Consider the following 25225-nt stretch of genomic DNA (forward strand, 5'->3'; position numbering starts at 1 on the left):
GCATGTGTGTGTGTGTGTGTGTGTGTGTGTGTGTGTGTGTATCTGTCTATTGGTCTGTATTTACCTACTCCTACTCCTATAAAGGGTTATTAGAAGAGAGTATTGTATCTTGCAAAAGCCTTTTCACATCTAATTGAGTATTTCATTTTATAGACTGCATTGTATCAGTTCTATATTCTACAGCTACAGTTTTCTTCTCTCCTGAAGTCACCATTATTTTACTTATAGTTTTGTTATTTTATACTGAATTTATTCCCATGCCATGGGTTTTTGTTTCTTTGGTTTCTTCTGGGATATCTTTTTCTTCTATGCAGCCTCCTCTTCTGGCTTTGGATCAGTTCTGTCTCAGTGAGGAGCATCTCAATGTGGCAGGGGGAGCTCATGTATGGGTTAATCCGGCCATGAGCGCTGTAGGTTCGTCGGCGCCATCTTAGGTGCCATGTTTGCCTGGATGTGTTCAGTGATAAAGAATCCACGTCTAAACCCTTAAGTTCAGCATTACTCTCTGCATTTTTAAGCATGTGCAGCAAAAATTCAGCACTCTTTTTTGGCCACCATCCCTGTGTCCAGTCCCACTGTTTAGCCTGGGCACAACTACCGACTCCACCATTATACCACCATAATGGCACACACTGCTTCTTTAAAGTGACATCCTTCAGATACTTGGTGGCTTTGCGGACATGCATACCCTTGATGGCCTGGGCAGTTTCCTGGGTGCTCTGAAAGTGAACACGAAGGTTTGAACCTCTTGACTTGCATGATTTTGTGGGGATTTCTGGGTCAAGAGAGTAGCGAACCATCTTCACAGGTCACCTCTGGCCGCTCACAGGAAGAGTACTTTAGATCTTTTTTTTTTTTTTTAACAGTGGTCACAAGTTCTTTTCAATGTTTTGCATAGTCATTTTTCTGAACCATTGTCTCTTTGTCTAAGAGTTCTTATTAAACGACAACGAGGAGAATTCAGATTCTGTTGTCTCACTGAAGGATGCTAAATGCTATTCTACTAGGCAGTCATGCAGCTGCCATATCATCTTCATCTTCCACAAGCTTGGCTTCCGGTTTTTCTCCCAGCCAAGAACTATTTCTTCGTCACAGCCAAGGCTTTCAGTTTTCCAGAATATAGATGTTTCACAAATTGAATGAGAGATTTACCCAGTCCCTCTGACTTCTAATGATGCTGCTGGAATTTTCCATCATCCTTTTTACTGTCTCTGTATATTTACATCTCTGTCTCTACCTCTCTCTTTCTCACTCACTTATAACTTAACACGACAATATGCAGTTATGAATCATGCATTTTACCGCAATTTTATGCATATTCTTGAACTGTCCACTCTGAATGACTCTTCTTTGAGGTATTTGCTCCTAGACTTACAATGTTCCAGTGACTACAGATATGAAGCCAAGTCTTCACATTCTCCTAAGTTCAAGCCGCTCATCTGAAAGAATGGATGGCATCTTTAAAGAAATGACTATGGACTTGTGGGCCTTCTTCCATAGATGAATTCTTTCCCCTTCATGTTTACTACTAATCACTTGCCAAAGCCTCCAAACATGGGCCAAGAACTGTCCTTGGAACATTTAGAGTTATGGTGGGAAGTTTAATGTTGCTCAAATGACTCTGCTTGAATCCAGAGGGCAAGAACTGAGGTGGATGTGAGTGGAATTAATTCCAACGCTACTGGCATTGGAGAGTTTTGGTGACTATATAATTTGACTGTTTTGAGCAGAATGGTTAGGAGTTGCTGGCCTGACCACAATCTCTCAGACTCTTGTGGTGGCTTCCTTGTCTTGGGTGAGCTTTTCTGCTGTACATGTGCTATATACACAGCTAGAGGCAAACAAGCACCTTCTCTTTTCATTTCTAAAGGGATGGAGGACACTTGATATTGCGACCCTAAACTAGCTTCTAAATATTGTGTTCAACTTGGTAGGAACTTGACCTTTAACAAGAATGTAAGATAGTCTTTATATTCAAAAACTGAATTTGCACATTTGAAATATATGTGGTAAATCTGTAAGAGAGCACTTGTTTTAGAAAGGGTTATGTGCTTGAGCTCCAGATGACGCAGCCCACTGGCCGCAGAGACAAGAAGGCAGACTTTTTGAGGATTTATTTCTTATATTATTTCAGAAGGAAGAGGCAACCTTAGTTGTGTCAGTTGTCTTTAGCAGTGTTCCCTATCAGAGTGCTGAGATACCGTCATCTGCAGCTCCGTCAACTTATAAAATGTTAAGTGTGAGTCACAAAATAGGGAGATCACAAAGGCACCTTCTATTTCGAGAGTACTCAGTGTATGAGAATGTAACTACTAGTTGTTAACTTCAAAGGTGACAACCCAACTTGAGAGGCATTGTCCCCTTAATGCCAGCTCTGTATAACAGGTCTCCAGATATATTGAATTAAAATGTAACCTAGAATAATTTGATTTTCCTATTTTCTATCCAGGGTATTAGAGAAGGACCTGGATTTGTGATATGTAATATGTGTAATAATTAGTCTCTTATAAATAGAAAATCTTGTCCAGGAGAAGAAATGACTTGATGTCCTCACTGAGAAAGGGCCATGCTTCAAGCCTGCCATGTACAGTCGGATTCCTACTAGGTTTGGTCATAGTTGTTACTTGCAGGCTTTCTGTAATTCAGGATTTTCTCAGTAAGCCCAAGTTGGTTTCACTCCACATGTCAGTTAAAATTGCATCAGCGAATGCATGCTTAAATATGGGCCTAAATTGGATCATAGGTTATCACCAGTCACTGATACTTTATTGAGTGATATTTTAAGAAACTCACTATTATCATATAAACACTAAATCAGGAATTGGCATAAATAGCTATAAGGGAAACGATAATAAAAGCCAACTCAGTAACCCAGTGTCAAGCTTAAAGCTAATTCTTGTAGAAATATAGAAGAAATAATATTTAAGAGAATTGAAGAAATAAAGTTAAAGACTGTCTAATTGGATTTGGTAACCGCAAGGGGTTAGCAAAGGATGAGGCAATTTGGGGGGAAAAGAATGGTTGTTGAATAAGAAATGGGATAGCAAAGGGAAAAATACAATTTGAGATAAAGGATTAGAGTTTAGGGATGTAGTCGAGCATAGAAATGGCTATTCGGGATTCACTCTCATGGAAGTGATAAATGGAGCATTCAGAGTGTATAAGGCAGGGCTCGCCATCATCAGCAATAGCGCAGATGATGCTGTGGTAATTCTGTGGCACAAATTTATAGAAACATTCGTCTTAGAATATTTCAGTGTGACATATTCCAGTCTGTATTAGAAGTTGGCCTTTTTTCCTAAGCGGTTTCCACCTCATGTATATTAACCACAGTGTAGCCTTTGAAATGTCAAAAAGCAAAAGAATTCTTGGGTTTTTCTGTACTGTGTGCTTATTATTATTCTGGAGAAACACACAAAAAGGATGTGACACAGGTTTAATATGAGACCTTAATTGATTCACAGTCTCCAGTGATTTGTCCAAGTAGTTAAACAGTTTGTTTTTGTTATTGTTATTAATCATTCCATTCATTTACATCTCAAATGATATCCCCCTTCCTGGTTATTCCCCTCCCTCCTCTGCCCTCTCTCCCATCCCCTTTGCTTCTTTGAGGGTTTTCCCCTATCCACCCACCCTCTCCTGCCCCACCACTCCAGCATGCTCCTACACTGGGGCATCAAACCTCCACACTAACCAGGGCCTCCCTTCCCAGTGATGTCAGACAAGGCCATCCTCCATTACATATGTATCTGGAGCCATGGATCCTTCCCTGTACACTCCTTGGTTGGTGGTCTAGTCCCTGGGAGCACTGGATGGTCCCGGCAACTGACATTGTTCTTCCTATGGGGTTGCAATCCCTCTCCACTCCTCAGTCCTTCCCCTAGCTCCTTAAAAAAAAAATCAGTTGTTATGTTTAGGACACAAACTTCTTATCTTTCAAAATGCAGCTATTTTTTGATTGATGCATTGCAAATCAGAGGAATAAAAAATTTTAAGTTTGTAAGAAGAGTATTTTTCACATTCTATGCACGGTAACTTTGACCAATACTTATGGTGTTTCCCTTCTTAGTTTGCCAATGTGAATCCGAAAATAATTCCCAAGCTCTCATAGGTAAGGAGTCATCCCACCCATGAGTAGTTTGCTAGAAAGTTCCATTTCTCAAATGTAAGCTACGGTCGGCCTATGGCAGTTTCAAGTTATTGGCAAACCTTATGTCCATGCATTGGATGGAAGTGAGGCAGTTACTGGGGCAGATGCTGTTGTGAGCTGGTCTCAAGCTAAACTGCTCACCACTGAGCTGCATTTTCACAGCACTGACATTTGTCACTTCCTAGTGAGTTCTGACAGGGTCCCTATGAGGAGATCATGAACTCTTTTTCAAACCCAACCTTGTCCAGTCCCCTTAGGTTTCTATTCTTTGCCGTGGTTCTATGTGTAGCTGAGTTTGCAATCTGTTTACTTCCACCACCACTAGAAATATTTGTTTCAAAGTTCCAAATTCTTGCCTTCCATACCCTGTGGAAGAAGCTGAGGTGTAGGGCAACCCCATAGGAAGACCAGCAGTCTCAACTAACCCACACCCCAGAGATCTCTCTGAACCAGGCAGCAGACATGAACTGGTCCAAGGCCCCAGACACATATACAGCAGAGAACTGCCTGGTCTGGCCTCAGTGGGGGAAGATACACCTAACCCTCAAGAGACATGAGGCCCCAGGGAGTGGGGAGGCCTGGCAGGGGTAGGGGTACATTCTCTAGTCTTTAGGATGCCTATAGTTTTGTTCCTGATTCTCTGAGAAGGAGAAATCAGAACTCTATTCTGTGTTCTTTCTACTATAAAACAGCAGGAATCTAATTCCTTGCTATCAGGAAAGCATTGGAAGGCATAAATACTCATTCAGAGACACCGTGGTCAGCAGCAGCATAGTAACCAGTAGAGAGGCTGCATCCAATAAACATACTCATTATCCTTCATTTCATGTAAATAAGCAGCTTAAGAATTTGAATTTTAGCATTGCCGCTTACTAGCTCATCTATACAATGATCACACAAATGTTTTCCTCTCACTAAAGCAGGTCTCCCAAAAACCAAGACTGTTTTTGTTAACCTAATTGCATTTCTTTGTGCTCTTGAAAGTGATTGAACTGTGCGACCATTTAACACCTCAAGTTAGTTTACAGGGAGTTCAGATCCCCGGACAGTGAGTGTATCATCTGACAGACATGAGCTACCTACACAGAGGCAACAAGCCCAGGCTTGCGGAGAATGATGGTTTTGGGTGCTGTGTTGGGAACATGATCCAGCTGGTACCAGACTGAAGTTTCTAGTGTGTTGTCTTTTTCCATTGTTTTGCTAAATTTAGCCGCCTTTTCCTCTCTCCGATTTTCTAATCTGTCAAGTTACATCCCACAGTTTCTTCAAAACCGAAGATGTTACTTCCAAGGGATTTTCTGTATTTTACTTCTATGGAGGTTTACATGGACTAGTGTTTGAGTTGCTGGGTGCCCTTTACCCACCAGGTCAATGAGAATGATCCCTTAATAGAATCTGGGAACCACAAAAACACAATTTCATCCTGTAATAGGGAAACAGTACCCCCGAATTTTGTGACAATGTACATAACTCCTTTTAGAAGATCCTATAAAAATCAAGAGTTTTCAGGGTTGACACAGGGAGTTAAGGTGTCTTGGCTCATCTTCATCATTGCAACTGTCTTATTTACCCCTGACCATGGCTTTACCCCTTCTTCTCAGTCATCCTTTCTTTGCCCAATTTATCTAACTTGTAAGGTGCATAAATTAAGGGGGTTCTTAAGTGACCCCTTTGATGCTGTTGCTGAATCCTGAAGGCTTGCCCCAGCTTTATGACGTTGAGATATTCCATACTCAATTCTCCTTGATGAATTAAAATATCAAGGAATCATTGGATAATTAAAACCGTTTTAGTCTGATATCCGTTGAATACCTGGTGTTGCATTAGATAGACTGCAAATTACAGACAATTACATTGTCTAATCACTTCTCTCTGGGTGCTAATTTCAGATACAAAATAAACACAAAATGAAAATGAATCACTGAGATGGTTGGTAATTAAATAGAACCACACTGATGCCATGGGGCTGTTGCTATTCTGTGTGTTTGTACGCTTCAAAGCTGACCAATTCAGTTCACTCTTCCTTCATGAGTGCCACTGTATAACTGCATATATTCCACAGTCTCCAAGTTATTGGGAGACGAAGTGTCTCCCAAGGCTCATATGTTTGAATATTCAATGCTTTGCTAGTGGAGATGCTGGGGGATCTTTTGCGTGTTTAGGCCTAGCTGGAAGAAGTGGGTCACTAACGTGCAGGCCTTAGGTTTAAGGTCTGGTTCTGGCTCCCCCTTGATCTGTCTGCTGTAATCTTGATAATAATGTGTTAACTTGATCTTCCTGTTACCACAGTGGCAAGTCACTCCTTCATCCCTCCCTCCTCTGCTGTGATGTATTGTACCTTCTCAAACTGTAAACCAAATTAAACTGCATTTCCCCTAAGCTGATTCTTAGAGAGTATTCGTTCTGAATGATGAGGAAAATCAATGCACATAGATAATGAGAATCTTAATACTCTGTTTTTCTCAAACATACACAATGCATATAAAGTTTATAGATAACTTTATACATTAGGCACTATAAAATATTAGCAACCATTGACAAAATAATGTGACTTAGTAAATCATAATAAAAGATAAGTGTGATCTTTATTTTAAAATACTGATTCAACCACAAGGAGTTGAAACTGGATGATGGAGACTATTATAGTATCAGGATTTTTGTTGTTTGACCCCACTCATTTTTTCACTGTGACAGTTCTAGTGTCACCTCTTGTCTTAGAGTTTCTATTGCTGTGAAGAGAAACCATGACCAAGGCAATTCTTATAAAGGAAAACATTTAGTTGGGGCTGCCTTACAGTTTCAGAGGTTCAATTCATTATCAAGGAGGGAACATGGCAGCATCAAGGCAGGCATGGCACTGGAGGAGCTGAGAGTTCTAGATCTTTTTCTGAAGGCAAAGAGCAGAAGACTTTTTTCAAGCAGCTAGCAGGAAGGTCTCACAGCCCAGCCACACAGAAAAACACTTCTTCCAACAAGGCCACACCTACTCCAACAAGGAGAGTCAAACCACCACACCTCTCTTTTAAAGAAAAACAAGCTCAGAAGTCAAGTTCCTAATAACACAGTTGAGTCTTCAGTCACTATTGCTTATTATATTTCACTAATATTATGGTTGTCAATATGTGTAGGAGAGACCCTGGTCCTTTGGTCATGGGTATATAAATGTGTTTCTGCAATGGCATTGAAGATATCAGCTAAAAAATGTTAGACCTATAATGCAATACAAGGCAATAAAAAGAACGAAGCAGTTAAATAATCATTTGTGTTTCAAAAGCAACATGGTACATGTCACCATAAATATATTTTCTTACAAATTGTATTGCTTTTAATTTATTGTTGCATTATGATAGGATGTGTAATTGTGCCAAAAACTACCAAATGATTTGTGCGAAGCACAACATGAGGGACAGATCTTAGAATAGATTCAGAATTTCAGGCCCCTGTCCTTTGTTTGATTTCTTCAGAATTAAGAGATTCCTTTAAAGAAAGGGAGAGAGAAACGTGTTTGTGCTGTCTGAATATATTCCTTAATAATAATTTAAATTTAATACTTTTAAAATCTATAACAATGCTTTCCTAAGGAGTGTTGAACAAGAATTTAATGTGAACTGTTTGTATATAGATAGTTGAATTATATTTATTATTTTTAATTTTCATGCTATTTTAAATGCCTTTAATTAGTCAGTCATAGTCTGCTCCAATAATACCTGTGGAATAACTTGAGTGTGCTTGCATAACATGTTGTGGCGGTCATTAGTAACAGTGACGGTGGCCTGTAGATCTTGGATTTTAGTTTATTAGTTCAAACATTTGCCTCCTGGGCCAGAGCTTCAGAAAGCATGCTTCATTCATGTGCTAGCCTCTAATTCAATCTTCATAACTGTCCTGGAGAAGGAGGAAGTTGAGGTGAGGATGAAGAAGTCTAGAGGGTCACAGAACGATGCATGGTGATTAAAGGAGGACAGGAAATGATCAACCTGGATAAGCTGCATTTCCTGGGTTACAGCAAATGTTAAAGAGGAGCCAGAGACTCTTCAGGGCTGCTTGGTGATCCTCTCTTTGTTCCCTCTGAAGGCTTATCTCCTGTCACTTTAGCCAATGCTATACGTCATCATTCTGTGTCTTTCTGATGGCCAGATGAATCCAGCCCATCAGAGCTGTGCAGTGGTCATCTCAGCTGTAGGGTAGGCCATCAACTCACCCAGTGGGTGACTTTTTTCAAGTGCCATTCATGGCTAACATGCATGATGACATCCCTCTTATTCCCTTTTGGAAATAGGCAAGGTGTAATAATTAATACATCACAGGAGATTTTAAAACATTGATAGGGGTTCTCAAGATGACATTGGGAGTCACAGATTGCTTCTGAACCAAAGCTGCCTTCTGAAAGAAAGGCTCAGGAGGCTGAGGAATGCGAAGTTCTGAGGGCACCCAAGAAAGGCATGAGTTTTGTTCTTGACTTTCAGATTACTTAAACTTTCCAAAAGACCAACATTTTCTGGGTACTTTTAGGGTTAAAAATAAAGATGATTTGTGCTCCATTGCTCCGTTGTTCACAGTGATAATTCTGTGGTTTGTACTTATTCAGGGTCTTTTGTCTTAAAGGCACTCATGTGGCATATTGAACATATTAACCCATTGTAGATTCCTGAAAAACCACTATATCTTTTCTGAATAGACTTAACTGGGAACTATAGGGCTCAGATGGTCAGGCTACTCTGGGATAATATTTCTTAGACATTTACACAAATGCTAGCACAAAGGCTTGGCTAAATGTTCAGTGTTTTCTACTGTGATGTTTTCTTGGTTGGCTTAGTTTCTGAACAAGGTCTTAGTTTCATATAAAATATTTACTATCTTTTAATAGAAATGAAGAGAATAGGTCATTAATCCTAAGAAGGTAGATTGTGTGGCTCAAAGAGATTGGAGATATTACATACCTCCAAGTACAAGCCTTCCAACTTTTATAAGGTATAGCCTATTTATTAGTCTGGATTTCCAACTGGAAATAATTTTCTAGAAGTTAGGCCATGCAAATAGCACACATGATAGGTCATCTAAAAACTGTCTTAATTTTGTCTTGACCATTGGGCTATTATCAATGTGTATTCGACACAGGAGTAAAGTGTTACTAACCTTGGGTCTCACCTGGGTCAGAGGAAGGTCTTAGAGAGGACCTTTTCATCACTAAGGCATTGGAGTTACGATGGTGAGAATTCTTTTGGACCCGGGGAAGCTCCAGGTGGCTCCTAATCCCCTTGTGTCTTAGTTAGCGTTCTATTGTTGTAAAGAGACACCATGGTCATGACAACTCTTATAAAGGAAATTTAATTGGGACCAGCTTATTGTTTTAGAGGTTTCGTCTATTATTGTCATGCCAGGAATCCTGCAGACATGGTGCTGAAAAAGGAGTTGAGAATTCTACATCTGTATCCAAAGGCAGCAGGCAGAGAACTAGCTTGAGCTTCTGAGACCTTAAGATCTCCAAAGCCAGTGAACACACTTCCTCCAACAATGCTCCAACAAGGCCACACCTCCTAATAGTGCCACTTCCTATGGACCAAGTATTCAAACACGAGTCTATAGGAGCCATTCCTACTCAAATCACCACACCTTTATCTTCCCTACCATTGAAGGAGATTCTAGGCCCCTTTTAAAAGTATCAGGGAAAGTAACTGTCTATCAGTGAAAGAAAATATTGCATAATCAAAGCAGCAATAATCTACGTAGTACAACTAGCCAACCTCTCAGCCATTTGAAAGCAATCAAACCCCTCATAGTAAAATGCAAGTATTCTATGCAATGCTCTATAATTTATTTCTCAGACTCCCATGATTTTTGGTTTCCTCTGAACTATTCTCAATGCATTGATATGGCTCTTAGAACTAAGCATAAGTTTTAGGTCATAAAAGTGCAACAATTTGTTAGTTTCTCACTATATAAGATCTTCACCACCGTCTCCAAACACTGGACCAACAATGGGACGGACTCAGTTCCTACGTTTAAAGTTGTCTAGCATGTGAAGTCAGGTTGCTCTGTTTCTCATGGGTCCAAATGATACAGAAGGGAATACTGTGTTCATTGCAATGATTTTGGTGTTACTGGAATCCTTTCTTGAGATGGAATTTCTGGTATAGTGAAACATCTTCTGAGGGACAGTTCTAGATTATACACAGCTACCACACAGCCATATAAAATTTCCAGATGAGGACCATTAACGCTTAGTGACATAGTTTTCATAGGAGAAGTATAATAGAAAAATCATTATCACTGTATTTAGAATTTAACAAATTGTGTAATAAATCTATCATCTGTCTCTGTCTCTATCTCTGCCCCCCTCTCTGTGTATGAATATGAATACATGTTTGTACATGTAGGAAGAGAAGTATGTTGTCAGTGTATTTGAGAAAAAAAAAAACAGAAAAGATTTAAAGGCTAATGTATTTCCCTGAGTATATCTCATTGCCCTAGAGATTCTCATTCTCTACAATTTTATATATGACAGGCAGTTTTTCTATGCATCCTAACCTTCCTTGCCTCTGAGTAAAAGTGGATTTATAATTAAAAATCTGTGTCCCTAGGCTTGACCCCTGGGCCTCAACTGTCCCCACCTGTGAAAGGGGGTACATGTGAGGATTTCATTAAACAGGTGTGTGAGAAAATGTTACATACTATATCCTTTGTCAGAGAAGACATACAATAATAAGCCACAGGTGCCTAAAGACATGTCAGTCCATTTCTTGCTTTATGCATTCAATTATGAATTGAATTATGCAAATTCAATACATAGAATTTGGCTTCTATTAAGTTGGTCCTCTTTCACAGTTATGTGGCCATCTGTTTAATATTTTCTGTTAGAGAAGATCTACAGATTGGTTCTGGTTGCAAACAACATTGAAAAATTTCAGCTGCTTTTTCAAGAGTCTCTCATTTTTTAAAGCTATTTTCATTTATATAATTTTCAAAGATTTTTCCTAGTTATTACAATAGTGCATATGCAGGCCTAACAGCAACAAATATATCTGTAGGTTAAGACCTAAGGCTGGTGAGCACATTCTGTCTTCACAGTATCAAGTGAATGTACTCCACAAGAAAGAGAAAGTCCACTATTTCCACCTGGTCCTGAGCAGTGGGCTTTAAGTGAACCTTTGTACCGTGTTGTAGATAAGGCAGCTTTGGTGTGACCCTGCCCATTGGGCTAGCATAAGCCAAGGCGATTTAGAGTAAGCCTCTGATGCAAGTCACTTGGGAGATCAAGAAGCAAAGTTCAGTAAGACCTAGGGCTCTTCAGGAACAAGGCTGTGTATTCTTCCCTCCGTTAGCCCTTTGTTTCCTCCCTTTCTCCTGTGACTCCCCTCCAGTTCTCTCTTACTCTTTCTTCTTTCCCTCACCTCTCATTCCCTCCTCCCTTACCCTCCTTTCCCCTCCCTCCCCTTTCCTGCCATCCTTCCTCCCTTTCTTTATCCTCCTCATGGTTTCCCTCACATTATCTTTTCTCTGACTTTGATGTGTCAGCTTCGTTTCATATCCTTATCCAATGTCTATCAATTGCTCATATTGGCTATGATTGATCAGCAGCTTTTCTCAGTCTCTCAGCCCCTAATCTTTTATTTCTAATACCCATAACCACCTAACCATAATCTTGTGAGTTTTGGTTTGAATTCTCAAGACAGTCACATGTATTCTGTTGGTGGTGGAGATGGCATCAGCTATCCATTCCTGACCCATTGGCAGTTTTGCTGGGAAAGGGGCTTGTAATCACTGTATCTCTATAGGATATACTATCTACCCAATGGCAAAAGTGCCTAACATTCAAATAAATATCCTCATCTGAAAAAAAAGAAAGATGACAATTCCTTCACAGAACAATAAAGAGAACACATAAAATAACATACATGAGGTCATAGGATAGTGCGGCAAGAAAGTGAAGTGGGAAGGGGTCTTCTGATTTGGAGAGATTGGATACATTTAGCAACTGGTACTTCTGAAGGTAGAGCTGCTTCCTTGAAATCCAGTCTGACAAAGGTGACTCTTACCCCAAACATGTCGTTGGCCAGAAGGTTTGATGAGCAGAAACCACCAGGTTTAAGTTATTAGAAAACAAAACCAGGCCAAAGGAATGTGAGCTGTACTGGAGAGAAGATGGAGCTGTTTTATCTTCCCAAATGTTGAGCTATTTAATATATCGGTGGATCTTGACATTTACAATGTATCACCTTTTTATTACAAAGGGCAAAATGGCTTAGAAATATTGCAAAGAGGTGAAAGTGGCTCATCTTTTGTGAGCAAACACAATCTAGAGCTGATCTCTTACCTTTGACTCATTATCACCTGAACTACTGTTTGATCCAGCCAGTGCAATAAAATTAAAATGAATTAAAGAAAAACAAAACAAAATAGAAGGCAGCATTCACCTTGCAAATGCAGTCTGAGGGGGGAATTATTTAAATGTGCATCATATCACATCAAAAACAGTTCTTTTTCTCACAATGTTCTTTTTTATAAGGTTCCAGACTAAACTTTTATTCAGTGTGGCTTATTTTCAATGGTCTTTATTGACACCTCAAGATATAAATTGGAAAGGGCCTAGTGACTCATTCTTCTCCTGAAATGTTGTTCCTGAAACAAGATTTGACATTTTCATCCTAACCTCCCCACTCACACAGCACATCCTGGCACAGTCTAACTTAGTTGTTACCTAAGGCAATATGGGTGTTAATGCCATTTTTGGTGTAAAACATCAGGTTGTAAACTACCTATGGACATACTTAATGAGTTTTAACTTAAGAGCATTTTCTGATGTCTTCTAAGAACACATTTAATACCTCTATTTTTTTTATCATCATTTGTTGGTTGGGACACTTGAGAAATCTACCATTGAATTATCTTCTAACTCTTCAATCTAATGTCCAAATGGCAGAGCCATGACATCAGTCTAGATTTGCAAGATATCTTATGTGGAAATAAATAGTTGATTTTAATAATTAAGATTTGCAGAAACTTGAGAGTCTAAGAAGCATGTGATAGAATATCAAATAGTATTAAATAGACTCTATCCTCCTCATCACATAAATCCAAGATGTTTGTTGTATTAATCATTGCAGGGAGACTCATGTGACAAAGGGCATGAGGCTTACAAACTCAAAAACATAAAAGAAGGGTTCCCTTTAGGCCATATCACAGACAGCTTCTTAACTCTGTCTGGGTCAGGAGGTGAATTGTTGAGAAGGAGAGGGAAATGCAGGAAAGGATCTTGTGTGGGTGTTCGAATGAATGTATACTTTGGCATTCTTTTTTAAAGATGTACTAGAATCTTCCAAAAGAGATTTCAAGTAAGTGAGTGACTGTGCATATTCAAAGATATAAAGATGTATATTGTAACTATGCACATGTGCATGAGGCTGAATTCTCTTTTGGGGGAAATGGGGGGAAGGGATGAGGGAATGAAAGCGAGACAGAAAGACAGACTGACTTTAGCATTTGCACATTGGATGAAATAGCTAATGCTGTAGACAGAGTGGGTGGGGGATAAAGGCCACAAAGCAGGAACAATGAAAGAATAAGAACAGTCTCTGGGAAAGTATCATGAGGTGCTGAGAAGAAGGTGTATCCTTTTGTTTTAGGATGGAATGCTCTATAGACATCTGTTAAATCCAATTGGTTCATAACTTCTCTTAGTTTCACTGAGTCTCTGTTTAGTTTCTGTTTTTATGATCTATGCATTGATGAGAATTGTGTGTTGAAATCTCCTACTATTATTGTGTGTGGTACAATGTATGCTATGAGATTTAGTAAGGTTTTTTTAAATGAATGTGGGTGCCCTTGCATTTGGGGTATAAATGTTCAGAATTGAGAGTCCATCTTGGTAGATGTTTCCTTTGACGAGTATGAAGTGACCTTACTTATCTTTTTGATAGTGTTTGGTTGAAGGTCAATTTTACAATTGGTCACAAAACAGGCCTCAATAAATACAAGGAGATTGAAGGAATCCCAGGCATCCTATCAGATCACCATGGACTAAAGCTGGTCTTCAATAACAACGAAAACAACAGAAAACCCACATGCACATGGAAGCTGAATAATGCTCTAATGAATGACAACTGGATCAAGGAAGAAATAAAGAAAGAAATTAAAGAATTTAATAAAAATAAAGGCATAGCACACCCAAACTTATGGGATACAAGGAAAGCAGTGCTAAGAGGAAAACTCATAGTTCTGAGTGCCTCCAAAAAGAAATTGGAGAGAGCATGCACTAACAGATTGACAGTACTACTGAAAGCTCTAGAAAAAAAGAAGAAAATTCACCAAAGAGGAGTAGACAACAGGAAATAATCAAACTCAGAGTCAAAATCAACCAACCAGAAACAAAAAGAACTATACAAAGAATCAACAAAACCAGAAACACCAGAACTATACAAAGAACCACCAAAATAGTAAACTATTAAGTCAGACTAACCAGAGGACAAAGGGGCAGTATCCAAATTAATAAAATCAGAAATGAAAAGAGAGACATAAATAGCAACAGAATCTGAGGAAAATCAAAAAATAATCAGATCCTACTACAAAAGTTTATATTCAACAAAACTAGAAAATCTGAAGGAAATGGGCAATTTTCTACAGATACCAAGTACCAAAGTTAACTCAGGGTCAGATAAACCATCTAAACAGTCCTATAACCCCAAAGAAATAGAAGCAGTCTTTGAAAGTCTCCCAACCAAAAAAAGCCCAGGACCAGATGGGTTTAGCGCAGAATTCCACCAGATCTTCAAAGAAAACCTAATACTAATACTGTCCAAACAATTTCACAAAATAGAAACAGAAGGGACACTATCCAATTTGTTCTTTGAAGCCATATTATGCTTATAACTAAACCACACAAAGACCCTACAAAGAAAGAGAACTTTAAACCAATTCCCCTTATGAATATCAATGCCAAAATACTCAATAAAATTCTTGAAAACTGAATCCAAGAACACAGCAAAATTACCATTCACCATGATCAAGTAGGCTTTATCCCAAGGATGCAAGGATGGTTCAAAATATGAAAATCCATCAACAAAATGCACTATATAAAAAAACTCAAGGAAAAAAACCCATGATCATCTCACTAAATGCTGAGAAAGCACTTGACAAAATTCAACACCCCTTCATGATAAAAGTCTTGGAAAGATCAGGAACTCAAGGCCCATACCAAAATATAATAAAAGCAATATACAGTAAACAAGTAGCCAACATCAAACTAAATGGAGAGAAACTTGAAGCAATCCCATTAAAATCAGGGACTAGACAAGGCTGCCCACTCTCTCCCTACTATAGTACTGAAGTCCTAGCCAGAGCAATTAGACAACAAAAAGAGGTCAAAAGGTTACAAATTGGAAAGGAAGAGGTCAAAATATCACTGTTTGCAGGCGATATGATAGTATACTTAAGTGACCCCAAAAATTCCACTAGAGAACTCCTAAACCTGATAAACAACTTCAGCAAAGTGGCTGGATATAAAATTAACTCAAACAAATCTATTGCCTTCCTTTGCCCAAAGGATAAACATGCTGAGAAAGAAATTAGGGAAATGACACCCTTCACAATAGCCACAAATATTATAAAATACCTTTGTGTGACTTTAACCAAGCAAGTGAAAAGTCTGTATGACAAGAACTTCAAGTCTCTGAAGAAAGAAATCAAAGGTCTCAGAAAATGGAAAGATCTCCAATGCTCATGGATTGGCAGGATTAATACAATAAAAATGGCCATCTTGCTGAAAGCAATCTACAGAATCATTGCAATCCCCATCAAAATTCCAACTCAATTCTTCATAGAGTTAGAGAGATCAATTTGCAAATTCATTTGGAATAAAAACAAAATCCAGGATAGCAGAAACTATTCTCAACAATAAAAGAAATTCTGGGGAATCACCATTCCTGACTTCCAGCTGTATTACAGAGAAATAGTGATTAAAAACTATGTGTTATTTGTACAGAGACAGGCAGGTAGATCAGTGGAATAGAATTGAAGACCCAGAAATGAACCCATATACCTATGGTCACTTGATCTTTGACAAAGGAGCAAAAACTATCCAATAATAAAAGACAGCATTTTCAACAAATGATGCTGGTTCAACTGGAGGGCAGCATGTAGAAGAATGCAAATTGACACATTTTTATCTCATTGTATAAAGTTCAAGTCCAAGTGCATCAAAAATCTCCACATAAAACGAGATACAGTAGAGCTAATAGAAGAGAAAGGAAAGAGCCTCGAACACATGGGCACAGGGTATAATTTCCTGAACAGAACACCAATGGCTTATGCTCTAAGATCAAGAATTGACAAATGGGATCTCATAAAACTGCAAAGCTTCTGTAAGGCAAAGGACACTGTGGTTAGGACAAAACGGCAACCAACAGATTGGGAAAAGATCTTTACCAATCCTACATCCAATAGAGGGCTAATATCTAATATATACAAAGAACTAGACTCCAGAAAACCAAATAATCCTATTAAAATGGGGGTACAGAGCTAGACAAAGAATTCTCAACTGAGGAATACCAAATGACTGAGAAGCCCCTAAAGAAATATTCAAAATCCTTAGTCATCAGGCAAATACAGATCAAACCACCCTGAGATTCCACCTCACATCAGTCAGAATGGCTAATATAAAAAAACTCAGATGACAACGGATGCTGGTGAGGATGTGGAGAAAGAGGAACACTCCTCCATTGTTGGTGGGATTGCAGACTGGTACAACCACTCTGGAAATCAGTCTGGAGGTTCCTCAGAAAATTGGACATAGCACTACTTGATGACGCAGCTATACCACTCCTGGGCATATACCCAAGTGATGCTCCAACATATAACAAGGACACATGCACCACTGTGTTCTTAATAGTCTTATTTATAATAGCCAAAAGATCGAAAGAAACTCAGATGTCCTTCAACAGTGGAATGGATACAGAAAATGTGGACATCTACACAATGGAGTACTACACAGCTATTAAAAACAATGACTACATGAAATTCTTAGGCAAATGGATGAAACTAGAAAATATCATCCTGAGTGAGGTAATCTAGTCACAAAAGAACCACATGTTATACACTCACTGATAAGTGGATATTAGCCTAAGAGCTTGGAATACCCAAGAAGCAATTCACAGATCATATGATGCTTAAGAAGAAGGAAGAACAAAATGTGGATGCTTCATTCCTTCTTAGAAGTGAGAACAAAATACACATGGAAGGAAATATAAGGACAAAGAGTGGAGCAGAGAATGAAGAAAAGGTCATCCGGAGGCTGCCCCACCTGGGTTTCCATCCCATAGGCAGCCACCAAAGCCAGTTACTATTGCTAAGGTCAAGAAGTGCTTGCTAACAGGAGCCAGATATGGGTGTCTCCTGAGAGGCTCTGCTGTAGCCCTACTGATACAGATGAGGATGCTTGCAGCTAACCACTGAACAAGGGGACCCCAATGCAAGAGTTAGAGAAAGGACTGAAGGAGCCGAAGGGGTTTGCAACCCTATAGGAAGAACAACAATATTAACCAGCCAGACCCCACCAGAGCTCCCAGGGACTAAATTACCAACCAAAGAGTACACAGAGATGGATCTATGGCTCCAGACACATATGTAGCAGAGGATGGCATTGTCCAGCATCAATAGGAGGAAAAGCCCTTGGTTCTGTGAAGGTTCTTTCCCCAGGGTAGGGGAATGCCAGGGCGTTGATGTTGGATTGGGTAGGTGGATGGGAGAGCATCTTTGTAGAAGGGGGAGTGGGAGGGGGTATGGGAGATAGGGGAAGGGGATAACATTTGAAATGTAAATACATACAATATCTAAGAAAATAATATTTAAAAAAACAACCAAGAACAGTTGTTGGGCTTTTCTTTTTCTTGTCTTCTCACTAACCAGCATTTAGATATGCTTCCATCCTGACTGTTGTTGGTCAGGTCCTTTCCAGGAGACCCTTCTTATAAGCAATGATTCACAGGAATTAATTCACAAGCATCTCCATAGTTAGACTTGCTATTACTCCTCAGTATTAACACAGAAACAGAACCAGAAAAACAGCCAATAAAATATGAGTAGATATGTTGAAAGTGATTGCTTCTCAAAGGAAACTCAGATGTGTAAGTTTCTTTTTAATTAGATTTATTACTATGTTGCAACACCAGAGGTTTAGAAAGCAGCAGTGTAAAACTTGTTTTACTCACTTTGATACTTAAGAAACATACACATATTACAATTGTGACCTGAATCGTCCCTGCTTCTTAATTTTACTCCTCCTGTCTGTACCTTGATCAGAAACTGTTTTCAGCTAATTCTTTGCTTGCGCTAATTACGCTGGCCCAGTCCTTAAAATAACAAGGTACAAAGATCTAACTTCATCTCATATTAGAATTTTAATTTCTACTTTTCAGGCAATTTAAAAACTAAAATTGATGCTCAGGGAGTTTCTTCTTTTCCCTTCTAAACTATCCTTTCTGCATGAAGCACTAATTTTCTGCTCTGCTGTGTCTAAGGTCTGCCTCCTTGTGCCAAAGCAATGGGGTTGCTAGGACAGAGACAAGTGGGTTTTAAAATAATTTTATTAATTTAATACAATCTTGTGAAGCATATGTAGAGAAGCTGGTAAACTGTGCCTTATGGGCATATCCGTGAAGACTTCTATCTACAAAAGTTGGAGGGGGCAGAAAATGCTTATAAGCTGTGAACAGGTATCATCCAGTCTATTTAGGATTTGACTAAGACAAAACAGCTTAATCTGCATGAGCTCACTCTTCTTGAGTTGGGACATCCATTTTCTCCTGACTTTGTATGTAGATGCCTCTTGTTATTTGATCTTTCACTTTGATATAGATCTTGGCTCCACTGGTCATGGGACTTAGGGTTTACATTGAAACAATATAACTAGCTTTCTGGACAGCTCATCTGGGCACTTTTCTGTCCTCTCTTTAGCCACATCTCCATGCAAAGACATTTTCTATGTGTCTAACTGTGTCCTTTGATTTTGGATCTCTGGCAAACCTGAAGGAATAAAACCAAAAACTATCTGTGTATGGAGAGTCCTAGGAATTAATGATGTTCATTTTCCTACATTGGTCTTTGGATGAATTTTTAAAGTTATTCTTTCAAAATCTTAAGAAATAACACAACAATTAGCACACACAGCAAAATAGGTGAATTTCCAAATGATAGCTTTAAGTGTAGGAAGAATAAAAAAGAGGAGCATTGTCTATGTGACTGTCATTATATAAGATTTTAGAAAATTCACATTTATCTCTAGAAATAGGCAGCATTCTCATAGTTGCTTTGAGATGGGAGTTGGAAGCTGGGTTAGAAGGGGTTCTATATAAGAGAGGCCATAAAGAAACTTTAGTGGGCAAAGGTTGTGTCCATTATCTAGATTGTAGTACTGATTTTGAGTATCAAAACTAATTAAGTTGAAATTTTAATTTAAAATCTTATTTTAATTGTAGTTCAACAGGATCTTAAAAGAATCATGACTCAAAAAGAAGAAAGAAAAACTTCAATTCCCTTCCAGCTTCCAGTGTCTATTTTAGAGGTGAGGGACCAAAGGGAAAGAATCTTTAGAGGCTCCTTGTGAAGCAAGCATCAGAGCCAGCGTGTTAGCCGGAACCTATGACCAGCATCCCGGCTTTGTCAGAGAGGTTCCCGCTCACCCAGAACCTGACAGGGTTCCGTGTCATGCTGACACACTTACTAACTGAAGACGAACTACGAGTGTTGAGCAACCCACTGAAGAAAACAACCAAGTGATGTATTTGACACTTGATTGTCCTCTACTGAGGACATAAAGGAACTTTGAGTAGTATGTGATTGTGGAAATTCTGTCCTAACATGGGATGGTAACATTTTAGTTTTAGAGAAAACACAATTTTAGTTCTTAAAAATATATGAAGTGAGACCCCTATTGCAGTGTCTCATGTTAAGGAGTTCTTCATTTAGCTGCCTTTCTTTTCTCCTTTTCTTTCTTTTTTTTTTAATTTGAATATTTTTTTTATTTTTTATTTTTTTTATTAACTTGAGTATTTCTTATATACATTTCGAGTGTTATTCCCTTTCCCGGTTTCCGGGCAAACATCCCCCTCCCCCCTCCCCTTCCTTATGGGTGTTCCCCTCCCAAACCTCCCCCCATTGCCGCCCTCCCCCCATAGACTAGTTCACTGGGGGTTCAGTCTTCGCAGGACCCAGGGCTTCCCCTTCCACTGGTGCTCTTACTAGGATGTTCATTGCTACCTATGGGGTCAGAGTCCAGGGTCAGTCCATGTATAGTCTTTAGGTAGTGGCTTAGTCCCTGGAAGCTCTGGTTGCTTGACATTGTTGTACTTTTGGGGTCTCGAGCACCTTCAAGCTCTTCCAGTTCTTTCTCTGATTCCTTCAACGGGGGACCTATTCTCAGTTCAGTGGTTTGCTGCTGGCATTCGCCTCTGTATTTGCTGTATTCTGGCTGTGTCTCTCAGGAGCGATCTACATCCGGCTCCTGTCGGTCTGCACTTCTTTGCTTCATCCATCTTGTCTAATTGGGTGGCTGTATATGTATGGGCCAGCTGTGGGGCAGGCTCTGAATGGGTGTTCCTTCAGTCTCTGTTTTAATCTTTGCCTCTCCCTTCCCTGCCAAGGGTATTCTTTTTTCTCATTTAAAGAAGGAGTGAAGCATTCACATTTTGATCATCCGTCTTGAGTTTCGTTTGTTCTAGGGATCTAGGGTAATTCAAGCATTTGGGCTAATAGCCACTTATCAATGAGTGCATACCATGTATGTCTTTCTGTGAGTGGGTTAGCTCACTCAGGATGATATTTTCCAGTTCCAACCATTTGCCTACGAATTTCATAAACTCGTTGTTTTTGATAGCTGAGTAATATTCCATTGTGTAGATGTACCACATTTTCTGTATCCATTCCTCTGTTGAAGGGCATCTGGGTTCTTTCCAGTTTCTGGCTATTATAAATAAGGCTGCGATGAACATAGTGGAGCACGTGTCTCTTTTATATGTTGAGGCATCTTTTGGGTATATGCCCAAGAGAGGTATGGCTGGATCCTCAGGCAGATCAATGTCCAATTTTCTGAGGAACCTCCAGACTGATTTCCAGAATGGTTTTACCAGTCTGCAATCCCACCAACAATGGAGGAGTGTTCCTCTTTCTCCACATCCTCGCCAGCATCTGCTGTCACCTGAGTTTTTGATCTTAGCCATTCTCACTGGTGTGAGGTGAAATCTCAGGGTTGTTTTGATTTGCATTTCCCTTATGACTAAAGATGTTGAACATTTCTTTAGGTGTTTCTCAGCCATTCGGCATTCCTCAGCTGTGAATTCTTTGTTTAGCTCTGAACCCCATTTTTTAATAGGGTTATTTGTTTCCCTGCGGTCTAACTTCTTGAGTTCTTTGTATATTTTGGATATAAGGCCTCTATCTGTTATAGGATTGGTAAAGATCTTTTCCCAATCTGTTGGTTGCCGTTTTGTCCTAACCACAGTGTCCTTTGCCTTACAGAAGCTTTGCAGTTTTATGAGATCCCATTTGTCGATTCTTGATCTTAGAGCATAAGCCATTGGTGTTTTGTTCAGGAAATTTTTTCCAGTGCCCATGTGTTCCAGATGCTTCCCTAGTTTTTCTTCTATTAGTTTGAGTGTGTCTGGTTTGATGTGGAGGTCCTTGATCCACTTGGACTTAAGCTTTGTACAGGGTGATAAGCATGGATCGATCTGCATTCTTCTACATGTTGCCCTCCAGTTGAACCAGCACCATTTGCTGAAAATGCTATCTTTTTTCCATTGGATGGTTTTGGCTCCTTTGTCAAAAATCAAGTGACCGTAGGTGTGTGGGTTCATTTCTGGGTCTTCAATTCTATTCCATTGGTCTATCTGTCTGTCTCTGTACCAATACCATGCAGTTTTTATCACTATTGCTCTGTAATACTGCTTGAGTTCAGGGATAGTGATTCCCCCTGAAGTCCTTTTATTGTTGAGGATAGCTTTAGCTATCCTGGGTTTTTTGTTATTCCAGATGAATTTGCAAATTGTTCTGTCTAACTCTTTGAAGAATTGGATTGGTATTTTGATGGGGATTGCATTGAATCTGTAGATTGCTTTTGGTAAAATGGCCATTTTTACTATATTAATCCTGCCAATCCATGAGCATGGGAGATCTTTCCATCTTCTGAGGTCTTCTTCAATTTCTTTCCTCAGTGTCTTGAAGTTCTTATTGTACAGATCTTTTACTTGCTTGGTTAAAGTCACACCGAGGTACTTTATATTATTTGGGTCTATTATGAAGGGTATCGTTTCCCTAATTTCTTTCTCGGCTTGTTTCTCTTTTGTATAGAGGAAGGCAACTGATTTATTTGAGTTAATTTTATACCCAGCCACTTTGCTGAAGTTGTTTATCAGCTTTAGTAGTTCTCTGGTGGAACTTTTGGGATCACTTAAATATACTATCATGTCGTCTGCAAATAGTGATATTTTGACCTCTTCTTTTCCGATCTGTATCCCCTTGATCTCCTTTTGTTGTCTGATTGCTCTGGCTAGAACTTCAAGAACTATATTGAATAAGTAGGGAGAGAGTGGGCAGCCTTGTCTAGTCCCTGATTTTAGTGGGATTGCTTCAAGTTTCTCTCCATTTAGTTTAATGTTAGGAACTGGTTTGCTGTATATGGCTTTTACTATGTTTAGGTATGGGCCTTGAATACCTATTCTTTCCAGGACTTTTATCATGAAGGGGTGTTGAATTTTGTCAAATGCTTTCTCAGCATCTAATGAAATGATCATGTGGTTCTGTTCTTTCAGTTTGTTTATATGATGGATCACGTTGATGGTTTTCCTTATATTAAACCATACCTGCATGCCTGGGATGAAGCCTACTTGATCATGGTGGATGATTGTTTTGATGTGCTCTTGAATTCAGTTTGCCAGAATTTTATTGAGTATTTTTGCGTCGATATTCATAAGGGAAATTGGTCTGAAGTTCTCTTTCTTTGTTGTGTCTTTGTGTGGTTTAGGTATAAGAGTAATTGTGGCTTCATAGAAGGAATTCGGTAGGGCTCCATCTGTTTCAATTTTGTGGAATAGTTTGGATAATATTGGTATAAGGTCTTCTATGAAGGTTTGATAGAATTCTGCACTAAACCCGTCTGGACCTGGGCTCTTTTTGGTTGGGAGACCTTTAATGACTGCTTCTATTTCCTTAGGAGTTATGGGGTTGTTTAACTGGTTTATCTGTTCCTGATTTAACTTCGATACCTGGTATCTGTCTAGGAAATTGTACATTTCCTGAAGATTTTCAAGTTTTGTTGAATACAGGTTTTTATAGTAAGATCTGATGATTTTTTGAATTTCCTCCGAATCTGTAGTTATGTCTCCCTTTTCATTTCTGATTTTGTTAATTTGGACGCACTCTCTGTGTCCTCTCGTTAGTCTGGCTAAGGGTTTATCTATCTTGTTGATTTTCTCAAAGAACCAACTTTTGGTTCTGTTGATTCTTTCTATGGTCCTTTTTGTTTCTACTTGGTTGATTTCAGCTCTGAGTTTGATTATTTCCTGCCTTCTACTCCTCCTGGGTGTATTTGCTTCTTTTTGTTCTAGAGCTTTTAGGTGTGCTGTCAAGCTGCTGACATATGCTCTTTCCTGTTTCTTTCTGCAGGCACTCAGCGCTATGAGTTTTCCTCTTAGCACAGCTTTCATTGTGTCCCATAAGTTTGGGTATGTTGTACCTTCATTTTCATTAAATTCTAAAAAGTTTTTAATTTCTTTCTTTATTTCTTCCTTGACCAGGTTATCATTGAGTAGAGCATTGTTCAATTTCCACGTATATGTGGGCATTCTTCCCTTATTGTTATTGAAGACCAGTTTTAGGCCGTGGTGGTCCGATAGCACGCATGGGATTATTTCTATCTTTCTGTACCTGTTGAGGCCCGTTTTTTGACCAATTATATGGTCAATTTTGGAGAAAGTACCATGAGGAGCTGAGAAGAAGGTATATCCTTTTGCTTTAGGATAGAATGTTCTATAAATATCCGTTAAGTCCATTTGGCTCATGACTTCTCTTAGTCTGTCTACATCTCTGTTTAATTTCTGTTTCCATGATCTGTCCATTGATGAGAGTGGGGTGTTGAAATCTCCCACTATTATTGTGTGAGGTGCAATGTGTGTTTTGAGCTTTAGTAAGGTTTCTTTTACATATGTAGGTGCCCTTGTATTTGGGGCATAGATATTTAGGATTGAGACTTCATCTTGGTGGATTTTTCCTTTGATGAATATGAAGTGTCCTTCCTTATCTCTTTTGTTGACTTTTAGTTGAAAATTGATTTTATTTGATATTAGAATGGCTACTCCAGCTTGCTTCTTCTGACCATTTGCTTGGAAAATTGTTTTCCAGCCTTTCACTCTGAGGTAATGTCTGTCTTTGTCTCTGAGGTGTGTTTCCTGTAGGCAGCAGAATGCAGGGTCCTCGTTGCGTATCCAGTTTGTTAATCTATGTCTTTTTATTGGGGAGTTGAGGCCATTGATATTGAGAGATATTAAGGAATAGTGATTATTGCTTCCCGTTATATTCATATTTGGAAGTGAGGTTATGTTTGTGTGCTTTCATTCTCTTTGTTTTGTTGCCAAGACGATTAGTTTCTTGCTTCTAGGGTATAGCTTGCCTCCTTATGTTGGGCTTTACCCTTTATTATCCTTTGTAGTGCTGGACTTGTAGAAAGATATTGTGTAAATTTGGTTTTGTCATGGAATATCTTGGTTTCTCCATCTATGTTAATTGAGAGTTTTGCAGGATACAGTAACCTGGGCTGGCATTTGTGTTCTCTTAGGGTCTGTATGACATCTGTCCAGGATCTTCTGGCCTTCATAGTTTCTGGCGAAAAGTCTGGTGTGATTCTGATAGGTCTGCCTTTATATGTTACTTGACCTTTTTCCCTTACTGCTTTTAATATTCTTTCTTTATTTTGTGCGTTTGGTGTTTTGACAATTATGTGACGGGAGGTGTTTCTTTTCTGGTCCAATCTATTTGGAGTTCTGTAGGCTTCTTGTATGCCTATGGGTATCTCTTTTTTTAGGTTAGGGAAGT

General features: G+C 39.1%; 1 protein-coding gene and 1 pseudogene across 1 annotated transcript in view; one reads left to right on the forward strand and one right to left on the reverse strand.

Moving 5' to 3' along the window:
• Nucleotides 1–25225, forward strand: part of Trpm3 (transient receptor potential cation channel, subfamily M, member 3) — an 884432-nt gene that overhangs the window by 103744 nt on the left and 755463 nt on the right. The gene's annotated exons all lie outside the window — the stretch shown is intronic.
• Nucleotides 307–800, reverse strand: LOC134484829 (large ribosomal subunit protein uL22-like; annotated as a pseudogene).

This window comes from Rattus norvegicus, chromosome 1, assembly GCF_036323735.1.
Source record: "Rattus norvegicus strain BN/NHsdMcwi chromosome 1, GRCr8, whole genome shotgun sequence".
NCBI lineage: Eukaryota > Metazoa > Chordata > Mammalia > Rodentia > Muridae > Rattus > Rattus norvegicus.